This window comes from Amblyomma mixtum, chromosome 3 (assembly GCF_055824585.1).
Source record: "Amblyomma mixtum isolate Tamu chromosome 3, ASM5582458v1, whole genome shotgun sequence".
Classification (NCBI taxonomy): domain Eukaryota; kingdom Metazoa; phylum Arthropoda; class Arachnida; order Ixodida; family Ixodidae; genus Amblyomma; species Amblyomma mixtum.
The window spans coordinates 165695693-165723499 of record NC_143014.1 but is presented as its reverse complement, the minus strand read 5'-3'; the positions used below and the strand labels follow the sequence as shown (position 1 = coordinate 165723499).

Here is a 27807-nt window from a genome sequence, read left to right as displayed (position 1 = left end):
CTATAAAGGTCCTTTAATGCATGTAGGGTTACTTTGAGATCTGACTTGAGGTATACCGAGCACACTGTAAATATATTGTATATATGCAGAGTGACTGCTACAGCTTCGAATATAGTTCTTAGTTTAAGCTTAGGAACGGCGGCGCCACTTTTTACTATGATGGCTGCCCTTCCAGAGAGCCGGCTCACCTGTTCCCAGTCGCGGCGGAAAACTTTGTATTTCTTAAGCACATCTGTGTGCTGGGGGCGTAGATTTTTGGATGTAAACACAAGACAGCAGATCAGGGTGTAGCTGTCTGCTGTGACACTTCAGTTACTTAAAAGGCCTCTAAAGATCTAGTGTAATATGAATGCCATCTTTTCTTATATATAGAATGGGAAACCTAGGTTGTGCTTATCGGCTTCGGGTTTCGAGGTTTGTCGTTTTTTGGGCGTTCTAAGGAGCCCCCGCCCCCCATTCCGTTTGACGTTGACGGGGCAGGATTACCTTGGGTTGTGTCCGGTTATGTTTGCAGGGGTGTATCTGTGTCAGCCCTCGCCGAGTGGGGAGAATCGTTGAGGCCCGCTGGCCTGGCGGTCCGCGCAGCCTGCTTTGGAACTGGTGTAGCAGCGCTAGCTGCCTCCACCGGGAACGCGGTGGGCCCTCCACCAGTCTTACTGCGTATGGTCCGGGCAGGCGTCGAAGGCCGCACTGATGCCGAGTCCTGTTGCACCACAACGGAGTAGCTTGAATTTTGCACCTACGAAAGTCGCTTCCGTGTTTCGATCAAGGTTATATTTTCTTTCACTTTGAATGCGACAATTTCTTTTCCTTTCTTCCAGGCTGGGCAGGCCCGCAGGATGTATGCCCTCGCAGTTTATAGAAAGATGTGGTTCACCTTCGCGGTTAGAGGTGGGATAGTCATGGGATGCACACTTAGCACATAGCAATTGGCCTCGGCAATTGTGCGAGCCGTTTACGTAGCAGTGCCGTGGATTTGGGCAGTCAGATTTTTCTTCAGCCGACCTGCACGCAGTCGAGCAGAATGCTCGATGCGAAGGTAAGAGCTGTGTGTTAGTGGGTGTTGTTTTGCAATGCCGTCTCATTTTATTCTTTCATAGCATTCATGACTATTTCTTCATTTAGTTACTTAAGGTCATCATCGAATGTGACCCCCCCCAACACACACACACACACACACACACACACACACACACACACACACACACACACACACACACACACACACACACACACACACACACACACACACACACACACACACACACACACACCAGTGTTCAATGAGCCGGGCTGGTTGATATTTCAAACCATGCTCAATCGTCCGCCACTTATTCGCTAGCGGTTGTATAGTGCTAGCGCACTAAAAAAGTGGTTAGCCATTAAAGATAGAGCCGTTCGGCCATGGTGCCAGCCGTCTACCGTGGTGCTCAGCAAGGGGAAGGGACAGGGACTTGCGTGGATATCCTGGCCCCGCCAGCTGTATGCCCTAGCTATTACCGATTGTGGCGTAGCACAGGGTAGTCAGCCCCACAAGATTAACCCTTGCGGCCAGGAAAAAAAAAGCAAGAAGGTAGTTGAAGACAGGAAGACGGTGAGAAAGAAGGTAAGAAAGTGAGAGATGCAGAGCATCTGTAAATGACAACTGCCGATTCCACCATGGTCGGCTTAGACCGGAGTGTACAGCCGTGTGTAGCCCCCACCGAGGGGCTTTAAAAGCCCAAACGCTCGGCGCCGGCTCAACCACCAGGATCCCCTTTTCCCCGGAGACATCCAAACGCCACACACGGGTAGGCGGGGGTGGGCGGAACCCACAGGTGCCAGGAACCCGTGGTGGCGCTGCTCGCCAACAAGTGCATATTAAAGGTGTCCCTGCGGGGGAAAACTAATGTTCAACACTCTACGAAGGAAACAAAAACGCACTCACTTCGCGTTTATTTCCTTAAAGGCGCTATTTTTTTGGTGTGTGTGTGTGGGGGGGGGTGCACTACTTAAAAGGGAAAAGGTGAGGTTATTTATTAATTAATTTGTTTATTTATGTATTCATAATACCTTACAGGGCCCAAAAGGGCATTGAGTAAGGGGGACAAATAAAGAAAAATGTACAAGCTTACACTAACGAATACAGCATGATTTACAAGGCAATGAGTAAAAAGAAACTATTGTAGACGGGAAAAATTAAGTGCAAAAATATACAAATTACATACATGGTACTTATTAGTAGCATGAATTTAGGACATATGGCAAATACTAATCTAAGCGAAAAATGGAGTGGTCATATTAGAATCGTCAGTCGCTGTAAAAGCTGTGAGACGCACAAAGAACCAGAACAAAACGCAATAGCAACGAAGAAACAAAAATACACTGCTATGTCGCGTTCTCTTGCAAAGCTCTTGTCGCTTTCTCCTGTTAAGTGGGAGAAGTCGTTGCAATGCGTCGCTGCTTGTAGGAAAAATAATACGGAAAAAGTAGTCGTGCGAGCACGTTAGAGTGAAACTTTCAACGGATGACCGATGCGGTGAGTCGGGCATGGAGAGAGTGCACAGATGTGCACACATCTGGGATGCTTGGTTTGATTCATGGGGGTTTAACGTCCCAAAGTGGATCAGTCTATGAGACACACCGTAGTGCGGGGCTCCCAAAAATTGCAACCACCTGAGGTTCATTAACTTGCATTAACATTGCACACAGGAGCCTCTAAAATTTCGCCTTCATCGAAATGTGACAGGCGCGGCTGGGATCGAGCCTGCGTCTTTCGAATCAGCACCCGAATGCCATAACCACTGAGCTACCACGGCGGCTAAAAATTGGGATGTAGATAAAGGCCTGAATGCAGCGAAATGGCAGGTAGCGGCCGCGCATTCTGGCCATTAGCTGAAATACCTAGATGAATGGAGTGCATTTTGCAGGTAGATACCCCCAGGTCATGAATAGCACCCCGTTCATATCCCTCGAAAGCATACTGTATAATAGTGATATCTTGTCTTCACTTATAGGGTAGAAAACTTTGAGGCCAACGAAAAAGATTAGACATAAATTCGCGGGCAACAAACTCACAAATGTAAAGGAAAATTATTGGTGTAACGCCAGGAGAGAGGAATATGCAAAGCGGGTTTCATTTATTTATTCATTAAAAGGACTCATGTTGGCACGCTACTTGAAGCAGTAGGAGTTTCGTGGCAAAGAAACACAATACAAATTAGATTGAAAGGTTTTCGTTGAGCCGCTTGAATGCTAGTGGGTCATTTGCCAACTTAGGTGAGCAGGCTATTCTAGTCCCATGATGTGCGCAGCAAAAATGACTGCTGTAAATTCGGGGAATTGAATTGTGGGAGTTAGACCATTACGTTGGCTGGATCTGGCGATGCGGGAGGCTTTTTTACGTACGCGCTTTCCCAAGGCAATGAATGAAAAAAACTGTGAAAAGGTTAAGATTTCTTATTCTACGGCGTAAAGCAAGACAGGGGAAATATACGTGAGCTTTCAGTGCTGTGATCCTTGAATTCTAGGAATAATGAGAGAGAATGAATCTTCTGCAGGTCTGAACCGAATAGAAGGCGTTAGCAAGATTTCAAGCCGTCTTCTGCGTTTCAAGGCCATTAGCGTGGTCTGATAAGAAGTTCTCCCTCTTAACAGCTGCGATCGGGTAGAGTCGTTGCCCCAGATTGCTCGATGCAAAAACGGAACCAACCGTATGAAATGAGAGCTGAAGTGGCGGTAACATCCCGTCGGGCATTCATTATCTCGACTCCGAGGCGAGTCAAGTTTCGTTGCTTCCGTCGCAGACAGTCGGGGAAACCCCACTCAAGGGACACGGATCGCATTCGCGAGCTACTCTTGCGGCGATCTTCACGGTGTTATAGCTCAAGGTAGCAGAATCCCACCGCTGCCACCAGTTGTCGTGGCGCACAGGAAAGCTCGAACCCGGGCTTCATTTGGTAGCGTGTTGAGTCGTCGGGCTGAAGAAAGTCTGAAGCTTCGAAGGTTGGAGAATACGAAAACAAGCAGGTTTCATGGCAAGAAACTAAGACACTTATTTACATAAATTTACAACAGAAGAGCAAGGAATCAAAAATTAAGAGTTCATGACGTCGAGCGACTGGATGAGCCTTTTACCCAGGGCCCAGAGCCACTGGATGAACCTATTACCCAAGGTTCAGAGCCCTCGTGCTCACTTTAGTCGCAGGTTAAATAGCCCAAGGCTCCGCCCTTTCACCAGGCGGCAATTCATCGCGACACAAAAGATCGGAACTACACAGCACAGCCAACGAAGACACCTGTGGTAGAGCCCACCCAACACCACCTAGACGAACTTCGTCTAGGTGGTGTTGGCCCACCAGTGGGCACTGGCGAGGAGGAAGCGTAAGTCCGCATCCCTGTAGCACTGTGTTGGCAGCTCGCGTCCATCGAACACAGGTGTGGCATCTTGACGTCGCAGACGCAGCTGCGCTGGCTTCCTCTGATTCGTTCCGGATTTTTTTTAAGACGAGGGGCACCCTTTTTTCCCCGGTCGTCGGTCCTTCTAGAAGGTCGTTGGCACCGAGCCGTGGGGTCATCTTGGGGGTAAAACGACCCGTCGAAATTGCCGCTACTGTTGAATCCACCACCGTTTCATCGCGGGTCTCAAGATGGGTCGTAAAAACGGTGCGATGCCACGCAAAAGCATGAAGCCTTCATTCCTTCTCACCATGGCAGTCGTGTTATGCGCCAGATCAGCGCTTTGCCAAGAAGCCAGTAATTGACACGTCGTTTAACCTCGTTTCTCGCTCGTTATGCTTCCAGCGTGCACTTTCTTATGCTGCAGTGATTGCTTTTTCCACGGTTTCTATCGAACTCAGAAATAAGTGAAATCGAAGTGCGAAAATGTGGCTGGGGCCTGCAGACAAGCTCCGCAGGTTCTTAGAGCATTTTGTGAAGCGCATCGACCCCTGGTACTCCTGCTTTTGCGTCGATCTTCTAATTGAGTGATTAAAATCATTCGTTAGCTACAGTAGGTAGATGTAGAGATGTAGCGCTGCTTGCATAGGGGCCCATGCGTTAAAAACATGGTGGCTTTGCTTAAGGAGTCAGCGCCATCTTTGAAGGCTGAGGCGAACTAAACAATAACGCTATAACTAAAGATCAAGAAATCTCGTGGCCTCATAATCTTCGAACACCTCGAGGTACTTTGCGACACACGAGACAAGAGCCAAGACGGCGAGAGCCGATTTCAAACGCCATTTTTCGACAGTCCGTTATGGTTGTGTCTTCTTTCTTTGCCCTTGCCTCGTCTGTGACACTGAATTGAACGGTGTGAACGTTCCAGCAGCGCCAGCTATTGGTCTTAATACCCGAGAGGCACATTTTTAGGTGTATTTATAGCATTCTTAGGAGTTTTTTTTCCGCACTGAAGTTCGCGAGCAATGTGTTGTGACACAATTGTGTTGATGGAGTGATGAAGTTTTGCTCACATAAGGAGACAAGCGTGGAAATTTGTTATAAAAGTCTGTTTATTCGTTGAAAAGCACAACACAAACTTACACTATGATTGCCCCGCTAGACAGCCCACTGCACAAGTTGCATGAGCAGAGATAAGCTAGTTGCCTGTTGTGCCTAAATGAAAACAGAATTCTGTAAAAAACGCGGCACTTTCCCACTGATTTAACGGCCGCCTTTTAGAACTTATGGAGGGCAGACATTTCCGTCAATACGATCAAAACCTACGCAGGCCAGATGAAACACGCAACGACGCGCCCACACAACGAGACTACCAGGAGACTACCGGGGAAGGTTTCGATAGAACAAGTGACCTCATTACAGACTGCTCTGAGGCTAACGCCGAAAGTTCCTGAGCATCCGATATTTTGTAAAGGACATGGCATGTGACACAAAACACTCTCTTCGCAGATTTATGATAGTAAAGTAATATAGAAAGGTAGTATCTCATCAACATAACATCTACAAAACTCAGTTTGTACAGTCCCTCATAGCCTGTGTCGCTTTGGGACGTTAAACCCGCATGAACCATAAACCATCCATTTGTAGAAAATCCTTTTCCGTTGTAATTTTCAGTGCGTAGTGATATGTGCATAACATAAACGTTCAAGACTGCATTCACTTCGTGTTAGCAAAGGATAGGGCGATAGATTTCTGCATTATCCCCCCGCCGCGGTGGCTCAGTAGTTACGGCGCTCGGCTGCTGACCTGAAAGACGCGGGTTAGATCCCGGCCACGGCGGCCGAATTGCGATGAAGGGGAAATTCTAGAGGCCCGTGTGGTGTGCGATGTCAGTGGACGTTAAAGAACCCCAGGAGGTCGAAATTTCCGGAGATCTTCACTATGGCGTCGCTCATAGACTGAGTTGCTTTGGTACGAAACCCCAATAAACGAATAAACCATTTCTCCATTATCAAAGCGTTCCCCAATATTAAGCATGAAAGGCTCCCGTTGTCGGCAGTGTGTTGACGTCACGCCGAGACCGAGAGCCAACATCCGGGCACTGAATTCCACTCATCCGGGCACTGAAACGAGAACATCCGGGCACCGTACGAGATTTAACGAGACTCTCTAAGCCCTCCTACAGGACCGGCATACAAGCGCCGGTAGCTTCGCGCCGAACGGGTGGTGGCGTTCCTCCCTTCCTGTACGGTGCGGTTCAGGTGTCCACCGAGATGACACAGAATTACTGCGCCATTTCCTTTCCTAAAAAAGCCTTGCGTTCAAAGGGCAAGGCATCGCGCCGAACGGGTGGTGGCGTTCCTCTCTTCCTGTACGGTGCGGTTCGGGTGTCCGCCGAGATGACAGAGAACTACTGAGTAATTTCCTTTCCTCAAAAAAGCGTCGCGTTCAAAGGGCAATAAGGCATCGCGCCGAACGGGTGGTGGCGTTCCGTGGACTGCCTGGCAGCGCTACAACACGCTGTCGCGTTCCACTCCTAAAGGCGAAGCTTAAGCGTCATTAATTAGCAGTTAATTAGTATTTAGTCATGAATCAGTAATTTGTCACTAATTAGTAAGTTGTCATTACTTCGTCATCAGTTATGTGTGACGTAGTCCAGTGGTGACGTCACCAGTGTCACATAGGCAAAGTGGTGCGGAAAACGCTTTCGCCTCTACGCACTTTAGACAGTTTCGAACGCGCTGCATATACAATCATTTCAGGCCTGCGTTTCGTCGTGTCCGCGTACGCTTCGTGTTATGCCCGTAACATTTCACGCTTACTCTGCTCTCGGTTACGGGAGAGGCAGGGATTTTTTAGAGGGATATAAAGCAAATTCACTCTTCAAATCACTGCCAAGTGCACGTTGATCGCAGCGTTTCTTCGCCACGAGCATATATAATACTCATGGCATATTTCACTCAGTATAGTCAACATAAAGCACAATCGTTCAGTCCCAATGCAGGTGCTACGGAATTAACAGAATTCACTACGGAACATGCGCTTTCGTAGTATAAATACCGAGGGATCACCAGTAAGTCACATCTGGCTCCTCCCACACAGATGTTACAAATTCAAGCTGGTATAAGCAGAAAGTGGCAACGGCATACCACAATATCAAAGCGACTGTAACACTTCAACGTTGCAATGTGATGCTAGCAGACCAGTTCTCATTTTGTCACTTTCCCACGGAGTACCAGTTCTTCGCATGCTGTGCGCTATTAGTCTCGATCCACACCGTCTTTCCGAAGGCAACAGCATCAAAACCATGCAACTGGAACTGCAGCTCGTACAGCAAAAAACAAGCGCGCACACGTAGCCAACGAGATCATAACGCGAGGACAAAAAGTAACGAAGTAGTTGAAATTAACGCTGATGAAAGGCAAGCAGCCTCATGCAGATTGCGAGATACGCCGGCTATGGACGGCAGTCGCCGGCAGACAGCGGGAAGCATAGGAGCCGCTGCCCGCTGTTATGCAATTATGCAAACATAGTTATTTTTGTTTATAGAAAAGCGCTATACATTCCAATCAGATGCACAGAACCAAAAGAATTTTGGAGCCAGTAACTGTAGTGGCGTCCTAAATGGTGAAAAGACCACAAATATGCCACCAATTATTTTTCACCTATTTCTGTCGTCCTCATCGACAATATTGGCTCTTCAGTTCCGGTTGATGACACTGGCACCTGGTTCTCCATCGCCACCGAGCACCTATTTCCCGACTTGTGTAAACTGACTTTCAGCTTCACTTCAAGCGCAAGCGCGCCATACTGCAGCGAAGCGCCTTCCGCATAGAAATGATGTTTTAAACTGGCCTCCGGCTCCGGCCGCAATCGCTCGTCGGCACTTGTGTTTTACTGCGACAGCTCTTAAACGCCTGTTCCTGGGTTTGGCGTCGTCGTTGTCGTAGTATTAGTAGTATGTAGTATGTTGTCGTCGGTGTAACCGGTGGGCGCGTTGCCGTGGAAACCACTTGGAGTGTGGTTACCGTGGAAGGAGGAGGATATGACGGGAGTGGAGAAATGCGTAACTGGTGGGTGGTGGTTACCACCGAAACCAGCCGGAGAGATACTGTGAAATGAGGAGGGTAGGGCAAGAGTGTAAAAAGACGCAAACAGTGAGTGGTTTCCACGGGAAGGAGAGGCAGGGAAGCTACGCTGAAAAGAGGACGAGTGTTACTGTGGAAGGAAGAGGATATGGCTAGAACGGAAGAATCCCCAACTGGAGGGTGGTTACCGTGGAAGGAGGAGGATATGGCAAGAGCGGTGGAATCCCCAACCGGAGGATAGTCATTGTTGAAGGAGGGTATGGCGAGAACAGTGGAATCTCGAACCGGATGATAGTTACAGTGGAAGGAGGAGGGTAGGGTGAGAGCGAAGGAACCCCCAACCGGAGGGTGGTTTGGAAGGAGGAGAGTACCCCGAGAGGGATGGAATCCCCAACCGGAGGATGGTCACCGTTGAAGGAAGGTATGGCGAGAATGGCGAAATCCCGAAATGGAGGGTTGTTAAAGTGGAAGGAGGAGGATATGGCTAGAACGAAGGAATCCCCAACCGGAGGGTGGTTACTGTGGAAAGTGGAGAGTACCGCGAGAGGGATGGAATCCCCAACAGGAGGATGGTTACCGTTGAAGGAGCGTATGGCGAGAACGGCGAAATCCCGAACTGGGGGATTGTTAAAGTGGAAAGAGGAGGATATGGCTAGAACGAAGGAATCCCCAACCGGAGGGTGGTTACTGTGGAAAGCGGAGAGTACCGCGAGAGGGATGGAATCCCCAACCGGAGGATGGTAACTGTTGAAGAAGGGTATGGCGAGAACGGCGAAATCCCGAACCGAAGGATTGTTACAGTGGAAGGAGGAGGATATGGCGAGAGCGAAGGAATCCCCAACGAGCAACGGGAAGAAAAACTGAGAAAAAAACTTTCATTTTGTTAAACCTATTGAACTGAAAAAAAAAATTGTAGCGGTTTCACGTAGTTAAACCGAGTGGACGTGCGAAAGCAGCTGTTCATTCTCCAATTGGAGGGGACACTGAAGCTCCGCCTTAAGGGTATGGCGTGTTATTTTTAGTGGGTTGGTGCCCATATATGCAGAATACATAGGTTGCACGTGACGTCACTTCCGCCCCCATCAAGCGCTTGCGGCCATGCTGCCGAACCATTCGGCCGTCCCCGCCCGTCCGCCCTGAGATGCCTGGCTACTCCTCGGACACTTTGGATTATTTTCTTATCTTTCGGGCGCGATGCCTACTCCACAGACGAATGAACCGTTCAGTGCTGGCTACTGGTCTCAATTTATTCGATTGGCGCGCGTACGATACGCAGACAAAGTGAAAATTTGCGACGATACAGATCCGTACACGCTGCGACCGGGAGTCGACGCGACGATGTGCGTTGATGTGTTCCTTGAAGTGGCCCACGGGGGATATCGTGTACTCTTTCCAGCTTTGTGAAGCTGGAAGAAATGAAAGCCTTCGAATCAATGGAGGCACACAATGATTTCTACAGCAGGTGGGTGAGAAGTCTGTCTGCGATGCGCAAGCAACGAGACGAAAAGCTCGGCCTCGGCACGCCGCTTTCTCTGCCGTCATTGCTCGCTGCGGTCATGGCGATCCGAACCGGCTTGCCTAGTGCTGTAGCTAGGATGCAGCGACACGGGACCCAGTCTGGGTTTGGGTTGTCAGACAAATTGGATGGCGTCAATCAAATCAGCAACATTCAAGAGTGTAGCCATTGCTTCCCACGTTTTCGTAAACATTCAGTTGACGACACAAGCCTCTTACCTGTTACAAAGTGCACGCCGCACACAAGTAAATTTGGGTTGACGGGTTCCAAATCGTCGCGCTTAATGCGAGCCAGCTACAGCTCGCGCAGATTCGTACTGAGTCATGGAGCGCTCGCACTTGCATGCCTACGATTATCTTACGAATGCATATGAAATTCGTGTTAAACGACTTCTTCTTTCGCCTGGAGCTGTCGCTACGGTCTCAGCAGTCAAGGGTGACACACAAAACCATACCGAATCTACGGATGGACGAGAACCGACAAGTTGCAAGCTAACCTAGGCAGCGGAAAGCTAGAGGCGGTCTGGCGGTGGTTCGGCAGCATGGCCGACTCGCAACCGACAGCCACCGGATGTGACGTCGGTGCAAGCTATGTATTGGTAATTCTCTACTTAACATTCATAGATGGCCGCGAGACCTCAGGGCCCTACGAGCGCAGTGGCGCAGCAGTTAAGCGATGCGCCTCTGCACTGGCAGGTGGTTGTTACTGTCACAACCACCGGTAAGGATTGTGCGATTCATGTTGCTCTTCTGGAGCAACCTATCGAGCAGCTGGCGCGACACTCCTCCGAACTTAACCGGGCTTACCCGAGTTGCTACCCGAGCTTAACTCGGGTAGCAACTCGATATTGCACCCAGGCTGGGTGATATTGCACCTTCCTGGGTGATATTGCACCCAGGAAGACCACGGTGGGTCGCACAAGGCCCACCGCTGGGAGCACCTGCCATCTCAAGGCAGCGGCGCATCGCTTAACCGCTGCACCACTGCGCCAGGAGGGGCATGAGGACTCGCAGGTACCTACGAACGTAAGGTATAGAATGACCATCTGCATATCTGGCAATTAAACTCTTACGCTATCGCGTCATTCCCTTAAGGCGGAGCTTAAGTGTCTCCTCCAATTTTTTCATGACCTGTCCGTACATGTTTTAAGTTGGGCCAAAATTTTTTAATGCCAAAGTAGTAGTCTCATTATGAGAAAAGTCGGCGACGTGTGTGTTAGTACGCGTACTTGCAAATGGTACAGAAGATCCCAGCTTTTGCATAAAAATATAGGGCAACGTCATCAAGCGGCCAAAAGGAGCGCATCATTTTCGACAAACATATATCGTACATCAATAAAACGGAGAGTTGAGCTAGTTGGTACATGTTTCTTGGAAAAAACAGCGCCAAGACGAACGACAAAGAAAAAGAGTACAACAGGACCGGCGCTGTTTTTTTTTTTTTTTTTTTTCAACGACGCACCTGGGCCGCTCCTCTTGCGGGACAAGACGTGAGATAGACCTTCCAGAGCCAGTTTTTCCTCTTCGTCAAGCGTCGGCTGGAAGCAAAACTTCGGACCGACCTTCAGCACCTCCTGGAACCTCTCTGGCACTCGCTGCTCACCCAACACCAGTAGCTGCCCTTCAGGATTTGTGGGCTTCATTTTCGTAGGCGTCCAAGGGCGGGACGAGTACCAAAGGAAATCCGTGTGCTTGTTCGCCACTTCACACCACTCACGGAAACACCGGGCGTGAATAGGATCCTGGCCGCATGCTACCCAGAGGCAGTCCTTGTAAAAGCGATGCTGTCGCCACCACTCCGAAGATATTATCCGACACATCCTGCGGCTGTGGCCCTTTGAAGGAAGCATCCCGCCGCACAACACCTGGACCTCAACCGGGCACAGCGCACGACTCGCATGCCACGAGACTAGCCGTGCCTTGAAAGCACAAAGAGCGATTAGTGAAGCCAATGCAGACTGGTTGTCAAGTGGAGCGGGGTTAACACAAGGAATAGGGCTCAATGTACAAGAAATAAACTTCAATAAAACGGAGAGTTGAGCTAGTTGGTACATGTTTCTTGGAAAAAACAGCGCTAAGACGAACGACAAAGAAAAAGAGTACAACAGGACCGGCGCTACAACAGTGCAACAGGACCAGCACCGGTCCTGTTGTACTCTTTTTCTATGTCGTTCGTCTTAGCGCTGTTTTTTCCAAAAAACATATACATGTCGATCGTCTGCATATCCCCCCCCCCCCCCCCGCTTCCCCTCCTGGCCGATCTCATGTGCCGCCAGTTTTCTGGACAACATTCGTACCAAACTTGCGAGCAACCGTTTAAGGTACAGCTTTCCGCGCGGTGTCATACGATTTCTCGTTGCATATAGCTTACATATGCTAGTCAAACTGGAGACTAGCTTGGGAGAGGGATTCAAATCGACGGCATATGCACCTTCAGTTGTATGCCTTCCCAGATTCTTTACCTCTTACCTTAAGGCGCGGTTGAGGTGTCCACCGAGATGGGAGGCATTTTCTGCGCCGTCTTCTTTCTTCAAGAACCAATTTTGTATCAAAATTGTGACGCAATGGTTCATCGTACAGCGTTCTGGGTGCTGTCATACGATTTTTCGTTGCATACAGCATACGTATCTTAGGTTGGAGGCTAGCTCGTAACAGGTATTCTAACCGATTATCCGAGTGTTTCACTCGGAGCTTCGTGTATTCACCGTTTGTGCAATCAACGCTCGGAGGCTTGCCTTTGTATCCTTTCTGAGTGCGCAAGCTACGTTGAGCTCGAAACGTCACGATGACAAACTAATGCTTTGGCCTTCACAGAACGTAAGCAGTCTTAAGTGCCCCCTGAATTCTGCGCTTGGCAGTTGAGCTAAACTAATTTAATTATAAAACTGTGAATGTGCGAATAGTGAGCACAGGTGCACACATATCCTCTTAACGAAGAGTTATACCAAATCACATCCTTTTAGATGCGCGTTTAGTGAACTGCTGCACAGCTCTTCGTAAAGCCTGAAAGCAACTACACACCCTCACAAACCCATGCTCCTGTGCACTTTTAAAGACAGAGAATGCTTGAACTAGACAACTGCGGTTGGGTTGAACTTGAACTCAATATGGGCATTTGTACACTCGCACTCATGGACTCGACCGCAGCGGGTCGAGTAAGGCGACGTGCCAAGCAAGGTCATCACTGCTGACCACTGCCGATTATCATGAACTTCTTTTCCACCCTGCCAGCCGAGCAGGTGAAAAAGATTTGTACGTGTGGCCCAGAAAAGTTGCACCAATTGGTCTCCGTCACAGTTTTCCTTGCATAGAGGTCAACGTTATTCTAGAGTAAGAACGTACGCACGTATCGCATCGCAGGTCTCTACAAGCCCCCACTGGCTAGTTACACGACGTCATTTGAACTTTGTGCAATGCTGTGGAGCTTAGCGTCCGGTGTAAAAGACTTGGCACAAATCCTAATAACTTAACCAGCGCCTCCTCTATTTTTACAATGCCATGCCGAGTAGGGCCGATCCGACCGTCCAAAACCCTCTCCTGACCTCCTTTCCTACTCTCCCCCGTCGGCTAGCTTTCGCGCCTGCTGTGCAACTGTGGGGGAGAGGACCATCTGGGTGGCGCCAGACAACTCAAAGCGGACGAGGCCACTTTGTTATCATTTCTATCTTTCTTCGTGAGGCGGCGCTCTGCATCCTTCATGACTAAAGCGCCTCGATAATTTGAAAGTAGCGACACTCTCCTCCACTCCGGCGTTTTCCTCCTCTAATATCCTCGCCCGCCGGCTGCGCGCGCTGCACACGGCACGCTTTTTTGGCCATTGCTCGCTCGCCGTCCGGGCAGTTGGCTGACACATGCGCGCGCTCCTAAGTTCGCGCTTTTTCCACGCTCTGTTATTGAATAAAAACACGAGAAAGACATGCGACACGCGTGACTACCACGAGCCACATAAATTACCATGTCGTGCGCGCAATGAAAGTGCCAATTACGAGCGCTTGCGGCACGAACAAACCCACTTGCTGCATACATCTCACATTCTTTTTGACTTTTCAATACCGTCTGTCTCAACACGGCATAGTATATGAAGCATAATAATTACAATATATTTGAACATTCCTGCATATTTTCAACATACCAATGTTTAGTTAAATGGATTCACTTCGAACTAATTATCGCGGAAGTACAGTTTATGAAGTAGTTCACGAGTGGAGTTTCAGAAGTGGGATGGTTGCTTTGAACAAGCTGGGGCATTTGCTTCGATGGCCGTCCTAAAATGTTTCATTGAGGTTCAGTCTGAGTTTGGCACCGCGCAGTGCACATGCAACGGCTTAATCGTTTTTGTAGTTGAGAATTTTCGCGGCGGCTTGAAAACGAATATGAACTTTTTTCTATTAAGCATGAAACGACTTCAGCTCCCGCTGTCGGTGACCTTGAGGTGAAGTCGAGCCGAAGCCGAGAGCCAAAGATCCACGCACCGATTTTCCGTCATCCAAGGAAAGTGTCCGCACCCCAAAATTTGGCCCTCTCAACCACCGAAATTTGACCTTGTCCGAATTTCATCAAAATTGGTGTCAAGCCTAATTTTAATATGACCAACTCAATGGTGATCTCCAAAATTAGGTGGGCTATCCCCAAAATTTGTCTCTCTGGAACCCATAAATTTGACGTCGTCCATATTTGACCAACATTGGGGTCCAACCTAATTTGACTATGGGAAACTCAGTGTTGGCTTCCAAATTTAGGTAGACCACCCCCAAAGTTTGGCACACTTGGGCATTTTCCGCCCGCATTCTATTCCTTTTTAAATCCGCTTAAAGAGATGTTACGTTAGGAAAGAAAAAAACTGATAGCAACGACCGTGACAAAACCCAAGGGAAAGTTATAGGGTCTTAGCAATTTGGTCAGCCACAGTCAAGGCCACGGTGTAAGAAATATTTCAGGTGTAGTAACAGCGCCTCCGCGGCCGCGGAAATCTCGTACCAACTTCGACGCTTCACCGTGATTTGGCGCTACTGTACGGGAGGCTTTCAAATGTGCGCCGTGACGCGTGCCACGGTGTCAGAAATATTGAGGCATGCTATCAGCAATTCCAGCGTTGTCGGTGATGCGTCACCTGTGCGGAATGAACTTACTTGATTTTAATAGTACTTTTCAGCAAAACTGGTCAGCTAGATTTCCAGGTTATGACCTGATGTTACTTTAAAGATGCGATGGCATCTGAAACCGCGATAATTTTTGGCATGTGGTCCGCTTTTCCTCAGGCAACGAACGCCTAACATGGCCTGTTATTGTGTAGATAAAAAGCACAATCGAGCTGCAACAATTATATCACAGCTAGCCATGTCTAATAACGTCCGCTATTTCGATCGCCACTTTTGCTTTCCATGTGTGTGTAGAACAGCTAGACACTGGTGTACATAGCTCGGTAACAGGTCATCATTCCTACGGAATTTAGAACCATAGGTATGGCATGCAATACTGACGCCCACAAATGTACTGACAAGTAGTATGTGTGTATATTTTTTCTCGTGGCACACAAACGGCTTTTCACTACAGGTAGGTGTTTGTAGCTCGGGTTAAAAAGCGGGAAGTAGCTGCAACAATTTAAAAGGGATATAGAACGCACCTCAATTTATTCTCTGAAAACACAAGCCATGAAATGCACCAATTCATTACGCAGTTATGATAACAAACAGGCCCCGTGGGCGATACTTTACTCTGTGACAATGCAACGAAAAGAGATTACTTCAAAATTTCAACGAGGGTAAAACAGTTTTAAACTAGCTTCGATAGCTTGTGCAGCTTTTGTGTTTTGTTTTCAGCATTCTATTTCAGCTTCTTGCAATACTGACGCATGCGCAGTGCTACGTAATAATACACGACTTGTGCCATTATGTCGACTTTATGCTCACCGCATGGAAATGACATCTTATCATTGTCTAGAATGTAGTCGACAGTTATGTCGTAGACATTCTGATCAGAAGCATGCTCCTGAAACTGTTTTTCTATTTCGTTTAAGAGAGAAAATAAGGCTACATTTGCATGTAGCAGCCCGCCTCGTGTTTTCTGCAAAACTAAGGCTGCTTCAGGCCTGGTCACGTTTGCAGAAGCCGTTAGCCCAGTTTTGCACGCTGAGCAATCGGTGCATTTCAGCAGTTTCCTGCATAGAAACCCGGTCACATAATAAATTATACAATCGGTTACACTACCTGAGTCGGGTTCGTTGTGAATAAAGTCCTCACATTCATTCTCTCTCTACAAGACCATCAAGTTTGGCCTCGTAAGGTTCTTTGAAGGCTAGAATCATGTCGGGCAGGTTTATCAGACTCGAGTCTTCATTGTCATGCACAGTCTTTGTCAAAAGTAACCAGGCTTCATGGTTTGCTTCTAGCTTGTATAGTTGAGTCCTTGTGGCTTTCATAAAGACCAAAAGTTGTTGGAAGGTAAGAAGACCCCCAGTCCTTCCAGTTAACTGCCATTTGAGCTCCAGGGAAGCTGTAAGGGTTCCACTGTATGAGCTAGAAGCAAACCATGCAGCCTGGTTAATTTTGACAAAGACGGTACCTGGCAGTTACCATATTATGGAGGTTTCAACAAGCTGTACACAGAAAGTATACTGTACAGCTGCAAGAAAGTTGGTTGACACGGGTGCTCATTTTGCCCACCTGCTTGGCGGATAATACCGAATAATTTTTCGAGCACATCTAGGTTAAACTTCGCAGTTAAAACATACTTAAAATTGCATTTCTCCAACAGGTACTTGGAAAGTTGCATGTTCGAGAGAATAGTCACTCTTAAGCCCTCGGCAGTTGAATTTGACACAACATTTCTGCCTTCATGTTTTTTTGCCATTCATTGAGCCAATTCAGAAAAGATTCCTGAACAACAAAATCTTGACTGGGCAGTTTTAACCCTTCCTTTTGATGTTTCCGATTCAATGCATCGAATAAATTGCTCATTTTCACAGTAAAATCAAAAGTGCCCTTGACATTATCTAGACATGGCGTACCTCTTTTGGAATAGAACTCTAGCCCATTGGCAACGCTGAGGCTGAACAGCAGTGTTGCTAGTTTCACCCGCATCTTTTCAGTATTTGTTGGGTTTAGATGTGAGTATGAGAGTTTAGGACAAGCCCTCAATTTGCCTTCATGCTTAGTGTCTGCAATGAATAGCGTGTCATAGTGTGGCCAGAAAACTCGGGTTAACACAAAGCACTTTTTCCCCATTTCTCTTGCCTTCAAAGAGACGACTTGACTACACGCATGGAGGAGATAATCCTTGGCAACCAAACACCACCACACAAAAGTGAAATTTTCACGAACAAAGCAAGACAAAAACGTGAAAAGCAAGCGCTAAAGCAGCCCGCTACGAACACAGCGTAAGGCGCCAAGCCCCCTCGGCCCTAACGCCATCTGGTGGCGTGGGAGGGAAATGGGTACTGAATTTCCTCTCCGGCCGCCGTGTGGACGGCGCGGTGAGCTGTATCACCTGAAATATTTCTTACACCGTGGTCAAGGCTATCCTAAAGCAAGCGCCTGATTAATATAAGTCTTGAGTATAGATACAGTCACAATATGACACACAGTTTTTCAGATGCAATGTTTATTACGGAGGAGTCGCGTAGTTTTACGCCGAAAATATACATAAAAACCACGAATAAGCCAGCTGTGGACATCTGTCACCCGTTGGGTGCAGTCCTCAAAACAAAACACAGAAAACAAAAAACATACTTAGGGAAATGAAACAGCTCAGATGTAGGCCTATAGCTTTTGAGCGGATGATGTATTCAACAAAAGGCTACGCGACCATGCTCAACTAAAGCAAATAATCACAAACTGTAGCAATGAATATACAAAAATGGCATGCATTGGATATTTACCATACTTGAGTACATTCAGGCAACAATGGAAAGCACTGAAGTGATTAAAAAATTAATTATTTATGTGAATGCAATATGAGGTCTTTTCCGAGAATGTGGCATTGATAATCTCACCTGGTAGAAGCGTAACGGTTCAGCAAAACAACAAATAAGCGTAGATCGTTAGACAAGTTGCATTCATAAAAAAAAATTCAGGTTAAATCTGGCTCGGGACATGCGCCCCATTACTGCGATGTGCACCATTACCAGAGGTTCGAAAAATTTACCGCACCGCGGACACCGCTGCACGCATACCAACACTTTTGCTTCCACACTTGCTAGCACATGCACACACATTGTATGCATCAGCCGCCGCTATTATAGCACGTTGAGCGGAACCATGAAGTGACAACAGTAACACGCATAACGGGGCAAAATGATCAGTGAATTAAGTGAGGTTGTTGGTGTGATAGCGTCAAGTGCGTGACGCGTCACTTTGCCATGACGCGCACTGATAGCAGCAGCGTTTAAGCAACCGCTGCGTATAAAAGAAGCGTCAGTCAAATAAGCGCTGATTCCTTGTCCCGATCTTCGCTGGTTCGTTGCTGCGGCCGCTCGGCTGCCGCACGCTACTACATTACACTGGCGACGAGGATGGGATCGAAGCAGAAAAGCCTGTCGCTTTTGCTTCCAGGACGTTATCGCAAGCTGAGCGTGGCTATGCCCAGATCGAGCGAGAAGCGCTGGCAATAATCTTTGCTCTCAAGAAGTTTCATCGTCACCTATATGGAAGGGCATTCACGTTGTTCACGGATCATCAACCATTACTAGGCATCTTAGGGCCACGGAAGCAGGTCCCATCTTTGGCGGCTGCTCGAATGCAACGGTGGGCGTTAATCCTGGCTTCTTATCGCTACGACTTGAGATATCGGAAAGGATCTCAAATGGAAGTGGCGGACGCGCTGTCCAGACTGCCTGTTGCAACCGAAAACAGCGTTGATGAGACACATACGCTCGCTGTTTTTGAAACTACGCCACTGACGGCTAAATACGTTGCCAAAGCTGGCAAGTATGACGGCATTCTCAGCAAAGTCTACAGATATACGCTTGAAGGATGGCCAGCACAAATCAAAGATCCTCAACTTGTACCGTACTATAACAGACGTGCGGAGCTGTCGCTGGAAGCGGGATGCGTCACATGGGGCAGTCGTGTTATGGTGCCAACAAAGATGAGAAATGCAGTGTTGAGTCTGTTGCACACGGAACACCCCGGTGCTTCACGCATGAAGATGCTCGCACGTAGCTTGCTCTGGTGGCCAGGGCTAGACGCAGACATCGAAAGCACGGTAAAAACGTGTAGCATTTGCCAACAAATGCAAAATAGCGCTCCCCGTTCTCCACTCGAGCCATGGCCGTTTCCCGCCCGCTGCTGGCAGCGAGTGCATGTGGACTTTTTTGACTTTGAAAAAACGACATTTCTTTTGTGCGTGGACTCGTTTTCAAAGTGGATCGAAGTGTTTCCTATGCGCTCTACTACAGCCGCGAAGCCTATCGAACGCTTGCGGAGTCTGTTTGCTGCTTACGGATACCCTGAACAACTGGTTTCTGATAACGGCCCCCAGTTTTCAGCGCAGGAGTTCCAGGACTTCCTCGATGCCTGTGGCATCCGACGCACGTACAGCCCGCCATACCATCCGCAGTCCAACTGGGCTGCCGAAAGGTCGGTGCAAACTGTAAAAAGGAGTCTTCGTAAGCAGCTTCTGCACGACAACAAGGGAGGTAACAACAGATCGATGCGGGAGAGACTGGACGACTTCCTGCTGGCGTATAGGACAACCCCTAACACGGCAACAGGCAAGTGTCCGGCTGAACTGTTTCTGAAACGAACTCCACGCACTAAACTGTCATTACTAAGGCCATCATTTCGGGATGACATGCAGAGTAGGCAAGAACCCAGCAAACCACAAACCTCCCATAGATGTCCAGATTAAGTCTGAATGTCTATGTACCAAACCAAAATCTCTCAGACGTCTTATCTACCAACCTTTTTTCGTGGAAAAGCTGCAAACGTACCCACGACATCATATCTGCCTTAACCTAGACTTCTCGTAGATATTACTTGTCACGTCCTGGGTATGTAAGCGAGATATATAATTTAAGAATTCCATATTTTTCAATCGTTCGATATTTCGTGTTGCCTTACTGCATTTAAAGTTTGAAATCGCTGTTGACTACAAATTGGAGGCATAGCCAGCGCTGCCTGTGTTTTTGTGTTTTTTCGTGCTCGCTTTACGGCAACATTATCCTGCCTAGAAAGATGAAAAATACGGGAAGTAGTAAAGACAAATCTGAATGCACACGCATCAGGTTTCTGACTCAACTGTACGCAGTTGGTTTGAAATGCCAGTCACTTTGGTCAGGATTCGCATTGTTATTTCATTACTATTCTTACATTCAATTTATACCTTGTGCTACAGCCTGCAAGCTATCTCAACCACACTGAAAAGTGAGGATACACTAAAAACTTGTTTGTTATTTAGCAGCCAGGACTATATAGTAACCATTTTTTCTGATTAAGCATGTTTTATTCAACTTATCCAACTATTTAAAATACAAGAATTGGTTCAGTGCAATTTTTGGGAGTTATTTTTTTTTTCAAAAATGTCTTAAATCTGCTAATCGCGCTAGCAATGATAACTATTGGAATGTTGAGCTGAGGAAAGCTTAGGCATTTGTGTTGCTGAGTGTGTGACCTCATATTTCTTGAGAATAAACTTCTTGAGTCCTGCTTTTTATCATGTCAACACTGTAATCATGTCCAGTGCAGGCCAAAAATTTCTCCAGTTAACCCTATGCCAGCGGCGGCCCCCTTATCCCAGCAAACTTCCGAACCTCATCTGCCCACCTGCCCTGATCCTCTCTGCTGTGCTTGCATTCTCCCTGACATAGAGTTTCTTACTATTACCTAGAGGGAAAGCTGGCGGCGCTGCCCTTCAGCCGCCATGGACGCTCAAAGCATCATGGGGCGGTGAGCTACTTGTTGCGGAACAGTCGTAGTTTTTCGGGAACACGGAGTGGCACTACTGAGATGTTTCATTCCTAAAACGCTGTTCGTGTGTGCGCAGACGACTTTCGAGCGAACGCAGTGTGCAAAAACCATAGTAGTAAAAACGCATAGACACACGACGCCAATAAAAGGTTTCACTTTTCCGAAATGCCATTAAAAAACTTCTTGAAGTACCTAAGCAAGAACATTTTTTTAAAAACATATTTACTTTTAAAAATGCGCCTGTTAATTACGAAATATTAGTTTTTATAGTGTTCATTACTTGGCCAATAGGAGAGCGAGTCGTCTCTTATTTTGGCAAACTTTGCACTTAAATGCTTTTCTGCTCGTTTGTTGCAATCATTAGACAAGATATTGAATGTTAGGACATTCTTGATTATCAAATAGCGCTTATTTTTGCATTATTTTTTGGCCAAAAGTTGCAGTTCCGCAACAAGTAGCTCACCGCCCCATGATGCTTTGAGCGCCCATGGTGGCTGAAGTGGTCTCGAGGGGTCGCCATGCAAACTCCCATAGACGGGCCGCCAGCTTTCCCTCTAGGTAATAGTAAGAAACTCTATGCTCCCTGAATCCAGCCCGTTACCCTAATGATAATTGGTCATCTTGCCTTCATGCTACATGCGCTGCCCATATGCCTGTTCTATGCTGCGGACAGGCGGCGGCGGGGAAAGTGCGGTGAATTGTCTAAGCCGCCATCGCGTTGTAGTTCGTATCGTATTTTATCAATAATAGCGCAAACTGCGCATGGCGATTGCAGCTGTGAAAAAAGTAATATGCTACAATTTAAAAATAATTAACTTATTTTTCATGCCACACCAAGCCTGCTACTAAGTACAAAAAAGAGACGATACAAAATATGTGACAGTTTCGCACATCCGCACGAGGCTAGGTTCAGCCATGGCGGCAGTGGTAGAGCGCAGGGCGTGTGCGATTTCAATCGTGTTCCGTGGGAACATTGTGTTTGAAGAACCTCGACACAGAATTAATTATTCCCTTATTATTGCTGGCGAGATTGTTCAACCGTTCTTTCCTTGATGGAGCTGAAGGAAGACAGTTTGCTTGCTTTTACTACTCGGCGAAGTGGACCCGTCAGTACGAATTAGGACTACAAGTCGTTTTCACCGGCTGGGATCGTGACCTTTCTTGGTGCGTACTCAGTCTCAGTTTACTCATTGAAGTGTATTTTATGCTATTTTTGCGTTCGTAATGAAAAAATTCTAACGCATTTATCGGCACGTTATATTTTTACGCTCACTCGTTTGGCTGTTTTCGCCAAACTCGCTGTGTATTGAAACAAAGGCTGGTGATGTATGCAACTGGCCTCTACTACCGAAATGTGGGCATGCGTTCGAATGGTGTGCCGAAGTGCGTGTGCAAGCACACTCCGCTCAGCACAACTGCCTTTTAGTGCTGCAAGGGCAACCTTTCACGCTTCATAGACTTGCGTCGGTAAAAGTGGCGTAAATTACTGGGTTTGTTTGTTGTGGTTGCTGTGCCATTCTCTTGTCACCTGTAAAAGTGAACAATTATGCTTTCTTTTGCAGCAACCCTGGCCTATTGGGCTCGGCAGAAGAGTATTGATGCCACCGCAGCTGTTAACCTGACGATTATGCTCAACGAGAAGATTCAGTGAAAGCGCCGAGCGCAATAAAATACTGACGCACTAGGAAGTCATCTGCAGTGTTTTCGGCTCCCATGATGGCCATGTACTCGCTTACTCAACTGTATTTGAGCAAGCTGGAGTGCTTGGACGTCCCGACGACTCCATAGGGAAGTCTGTGGCTGGGATGCAGTAGGTCTCCGTTCCATCTGGAATTGTAACAGGTGTCAGCTGCATCTCGTATTGCAGCTGGTTCCAGTCTGGAAATGTGTCTCTTAAAACAGTAGGACTGGAACTAGTTAAAAATTTTCACCTGGATATTGATCTATGTATAGTCATATTCTCTTTATATAGACGTCTAGGCTACGTAGATTGGGCGTACTTACATGTTCACAAATATCTGATAAATGTAGAGCGTGATGTCGGCAGTACGTACCTACAACGTGAACTGGACCCCAATTTTCATGTTGTAGGTACGTAGATTTTTCGTAAACGGTACTAATATGGATGTCTAATGGAGGTGTCTAATGTCCAGCGTAAATATCTTGCTGATGTCTATGGTACGTTTTATGGTTTACTGGGAAGGGCTAAAACAGCAGCATGACCAACGGAGATCAACTTTCCGTTCGTTTAAGGAAGGAGACTGCGTGTACGTGAAGACTGTCCGGTAAGAGAAGGTGTCATGGACGGAAAGGCTTATAGTGCGGCTAGTCAGCCCTGTGACCTATCTCGTAGAGACTCAGAACACAGTTCGGCACATTCATGTTGATCATTTGCGATCGCGCAGCTCTTTCCAGTATGTAGGACTGGACACCGGGGCGGAAGCCCCGAGACGACCCGACATCGACGACTTTGAGCGTCATCAGGAGACGCTCCCCCCCCCCCTCCCCACCACAAGAGGCGCAGCATGACGCGGACGCGGCCCCCCTTCTTCGCGATGCTGCACCAACCCCGACCCCGCCACCACAAGACGGGCAAGAATTGCAGCTGCCAGCTGCTCACAACGCACATCCTGAGGCGCAAGCTGAAGCGCCTTCCGACTCTCCACCAACACTGCGCAGAAGCCAGCGCGCCCGGTAACCACCAGACCGATATACCTCCCACGATTTCCGCCACTGCAGCTAATGAGTGGAGGCGAAGATCTTGTAGGGAAGGAATGTGATAGCGCCAAGTGCATGACGCGTCACTTTGCCATGACGCGCACTGATAGCAGCAGCGGATAAGCAACCGCTGCGTATAAAAGAAGCGTCAGACAAATAAACGCTGATTCCTTGTCCTGCACCGGTCTTCGCTGGTTCGTTGCTGCGGCCGCTCGGCTGCCGCACGCTACTACTGTTGGCTTTGTGATGCGCATGCAGTTTCAGTATACACAGTCGCTTGGAAGAAATGCACAGTTGCTCGCAGAGCTAGGTGGGCAGTCTTCGTCGGGGTAAAGTTCTTGCGGCCGATGTTGTGCAGCCGCTTTTTTCTTCTAATGTTGTGGGATGCCCATTCCCAGAAGTGGTGGCATCGGTGGGATGCCCATTCCTAACAACCTGAAATTGGCAGTCCACATGGAAACCATTATATCTGGCCACCAGGTAAAAGCTGAATTTTTCTGTGCCTACAGGAATCTGCACATAAAGAGGCAGAGCACACGAACGAGAAGGACGACAGGACGGAGCTTTGTCTTGTCATCCTTGTTGTACATGTGCTGTCTTTTAGAGACGCCGCTTTCTGCATTTCACGTTGTCGCCATCGCCGTTGTCCGTTGTAACCAGCAGTGATGGAGCGGGAGCTTGGAAAGGAGAAAGTAAACGCGCAACCTCCTCCCCTCCTTAGAAACCGGCGCGCTAGTGGGGGGCGCAGCTGTGCATAGTAACTATGATGTCACACAGTAGCGGTAGAACGAGCGCGCGCGCGTCGGCGGTGTCAGCTACACACCGCTCCTTCGCCAGACGTCTCGTTGCAGTCGAGTGAGTGAGACGCATGGCTCTCAAACGGCCCAGTGATTCCGCGCCAAGCGGTTCGTCTTCGGTATTAGAGCGCAGCTCTTTGGCGCCCGTTCCTGCGTTTCGCGGCGTCGCCGTCGCCGTTTTCCGTTGTAACCAGCTCCGCAGTCGGGGCGGCGCGCTGCTCTATAGTTGCGCGCGCTCCTGGCGTCATCTCTGGCAACCACCCGACAACTTAATTGCTCTCTCCGCTCCTCCTCCAGTGCCACCCCTGTGCGGCGGCAATCCGAGCGCCGGATTTCGATATGTGCGCCGCCCGAACCGAAACGCATAGCTGCCGCCGTTCGCCACTGCGAACCGGCAGCCTAAATAAACAGTTTATTCTCTGCCAGTTGTTTCTGAGCAATGTGCGAGGCAACCGGTGGAAGTCCTTCGTCTGCCGCTGCTGTTAAACGAGCTGCCAGAACAGAGGCCCAGTGCCGTCGCCGCCATAATCCAGAGGTGCGTGCCGCTGAAGCAGAAGTTTACCGTCGCCGCCGTCGAATTATTTGCCTCAGTCTATCGAAAAGCTGAAACAGCTGATGAGCTGCGCTGAAATTTGGCATTAGGAAGTAACGTAATCGTCGGCAATTTTTTGTACGCTGGTTCCTATAGGCATGCAAAATAACTAACTAGCCGAATGGCAAGCGCTGCAGTTTAAGGCAAGTGCTGGCAAGTGCAAGTGGAAAGTGCTGGAAAGAATGGCAAGTGCTGCATTAAACAAGGTAGATATACTATGGTAGCGAAGACTCCATAGACGCCCATTGGTCCAAAAAAAAAATGGCCAGTCGTGAGTCCCCCAGCGCCCCTAGATGCTGAGGGGCATCCTTTCGAGTGCATGACGTTGAATGACGACACTTTTACGTCTGCTTTTGGCGCGAATTGTAAACCAGTCTTTTTGTAGAATCCGCATTTTCGAGTCTGCGTCTCTTAGAGGTTGTTGCCTTTTTGGAGGTTGTTGCCTAGAAACCCAATGAAAGTGGCTGGCAAAGAAGGCAGCGTAGAAAGGCAGCAACCCTTCCAGACACAGAATGAGCTTGCATAATTAGCAGCGCATATACTGGTGCAAGTACCCTTACAAGTTACAAGTACTTGGTCTCTGAGTATAGCAAGGTATCATTCACAAAGCACTGGCTCATGTGCACAGTTCACAACAGAATGTACGGCAAGTATCTTTTTCATATTGATGGTTTATTACATCAACCAAACAAATACAGTGATAAAGCACACCAACAAAAACGCATGTCACAGGCAGCACGAACAGCAGTACTGTTTAAGCTGGCTAATCATGTCAGTGGTCGCAGTGCAGACAGGAAAAAGTCCTTACGTGCTACAAATGTTGCCAATTGGAAAACTTAAGTGGGCAGAAAACATGGTCTGACAACTTCAGTTGAGGCAAAAATGACATCCGATAGGCGCACCAAGATACATATGGGGCATAGAGCACCGGAACTACTCTTCACATTTCATTTCTTCAACTCAAACTGATACTGAAACTGACAGCAGCTATATTTACACCTGCATGACAATATTACAAAAGTTTTTGCATCAACAAACCTGCTCTACGCTAGAGCATTACACCATACATAGGGCCTGCGGACAACCTCGAGACCTGCTTCTTGTCGCTAACCGGAGTAATTTGAAGCAAATCTGATCAAACTAAAGCATATATCAAGCTTTTCATTGTGTCACTTCCTACCCTAAAGTCGTACTTGAAAAACATAATGCGCAAGCACTTGAGAAAGTGTGGTGCATCAAAAATTTCAAAGAGTGGCTCACCAATTACACTTAAGTACGGATTTTCAGGGGTTACAAGTTATGAAAACAAAGAGCATTTTGGTTCCCCTTATCACAAATCACAGCCACAGGCTGCAGTCTAGCTCCAACCAACATTTTGTGGCATTTGAAAAGAAGGTCATGCAGAACAGTCGCAGGCGCTGCCTTATCTGTAAAGAAATAGCCAAGAGGCTGCGTCCACGGCGTGCATGTTCCTTTGGCCATGAACACAAGTGCCTTGTCCGCAAGATTTGGACCTTGCACTGCACTGTACTCTTCAAGGCCTTCAGATCTGTCGGACACTGGGTAGTAAGGGAGCTCCTCTGAAACCTGCATTTCATCAAAAATTATAGTGCAAGCCCACTCTTGCCGTGGAAAAAACTCTGCCCGTTGCTATAAAATCAAAGACGTCAGGATAAAACCCGACCACCGGTGGCACGCGTGCAAGCCACAGGTGCAGAGACCTAAGAGGTGGAAATTTTAGGAGCGCTCTACAATATCTGTAACCATTTGGGCTGTGGAAGAACAAGCCCAAACCAAAGGATTTGTTTTGGCTGCGCCATCGACGGCCAAATCTGCTCACATTGCGTATCTTCAACGGGGCTTCAACAAAAGCAGCAACAGCTGGGGTTAAATGCTCATGCAGACTCTCCAAAAATTCGGCAGTGGTCTTCATGCGACGGCGCTGAAGCAGCAGACCTTGTAGCCTTTTACTGCGGTTGCGGAGTTGTCTGAGCTTGGCTCGAATTTTTTTAAGAGGCCGGCAGGTGGAAGATCCTGCAGGGTAGAGATTTGACGGAAGAGCAATAAGTTGCTACGTCTGGTTTAGTCATAGCTGCATGTAATCTGGCAGCACCAAGAAGTGCACAGTACTGCGAAAGTGTGCCAGAAATCACTAACCTTCATAAGAAAGAGGCGAACCATTGAGCGGAGCTCGTCGTGACGGATCAGCAGTCTGCGACAGTGCTGTGACCTCTCCTGCCAGGCCAGGTTCCAGAGGTGAAGCGCTGCTTTAGTGCTTCGTCGTGCATATGTGTGGTCAGCTGCAATCATAGGATATATATATAAAGAACAAAATATAGCGACAGCACAGTTCTGAAAGTGAAGCCAGAAACCCAACAATGCCCAAATAAAGAACTAAATCCTACAAGAAGTTAACAGTAACACTGAATCATCACCAAGCCATTGGTGTGGGAACGAGCCTGGTTCAGCATACAACAGGCATGATATTCATATTCAAAGCACACTGTCAAGGAATTGAAGCATATTTCTCAGCCATAACTCCTCGAGCTGCTCTAACAGATTCGAAATAACAATCACATTCTTGGAAGGGTTGCTATGACTGGGACGACAGGCCGAGGATGTACACCTTGGCAGCAGGTCCACCGGAGACAGCAGCTGTCACAGGAAGCAGTCCAATTGGCTTTCAGTTGTCACCGTTGTCAAAAGACGTATGCAAGTATGCATGAAACCCAGCTTACCTGGTTCTCCAGCACGGCACACTGACGCCGATGTTTCGCTCGGAGACAGTGCAGAGTTCATGTGGGTGCTGTGTTCGC

At 48.0% G+C, this 27807-nt stretch overlaps 1 protein-coding gene, 1 long non-coding RNA gene and 1 pseudogene across 4 annotated transcripts in view; 2 read left to right on the top strand and 1 right to left on the bottom strand.

Moving 5' to 3' along the window:
• LOC149352608 (complement receptor type 2-like) overlaps positions 1–27807 on the top strand; it is a 353632-nt gene that overhangs the window by 80204 nt on the left and 245621 nt on the right. The window lies entirely within an intron of this gene.
• Positions 21474–22568, top strand: LOC149352612 (uncharacterized). Its single transcript, XR_016289540.1, has 2 exons — positions 21474–22048; positions 22447–22568. It is a non-coding gene; the product is annotated as an uncharacterized LOC149352612 (long non-coding RNA).
• On the bottom strand, positions 26282–27790 carry LOC149352611 (uncharacterized; annotated as a pseudogene).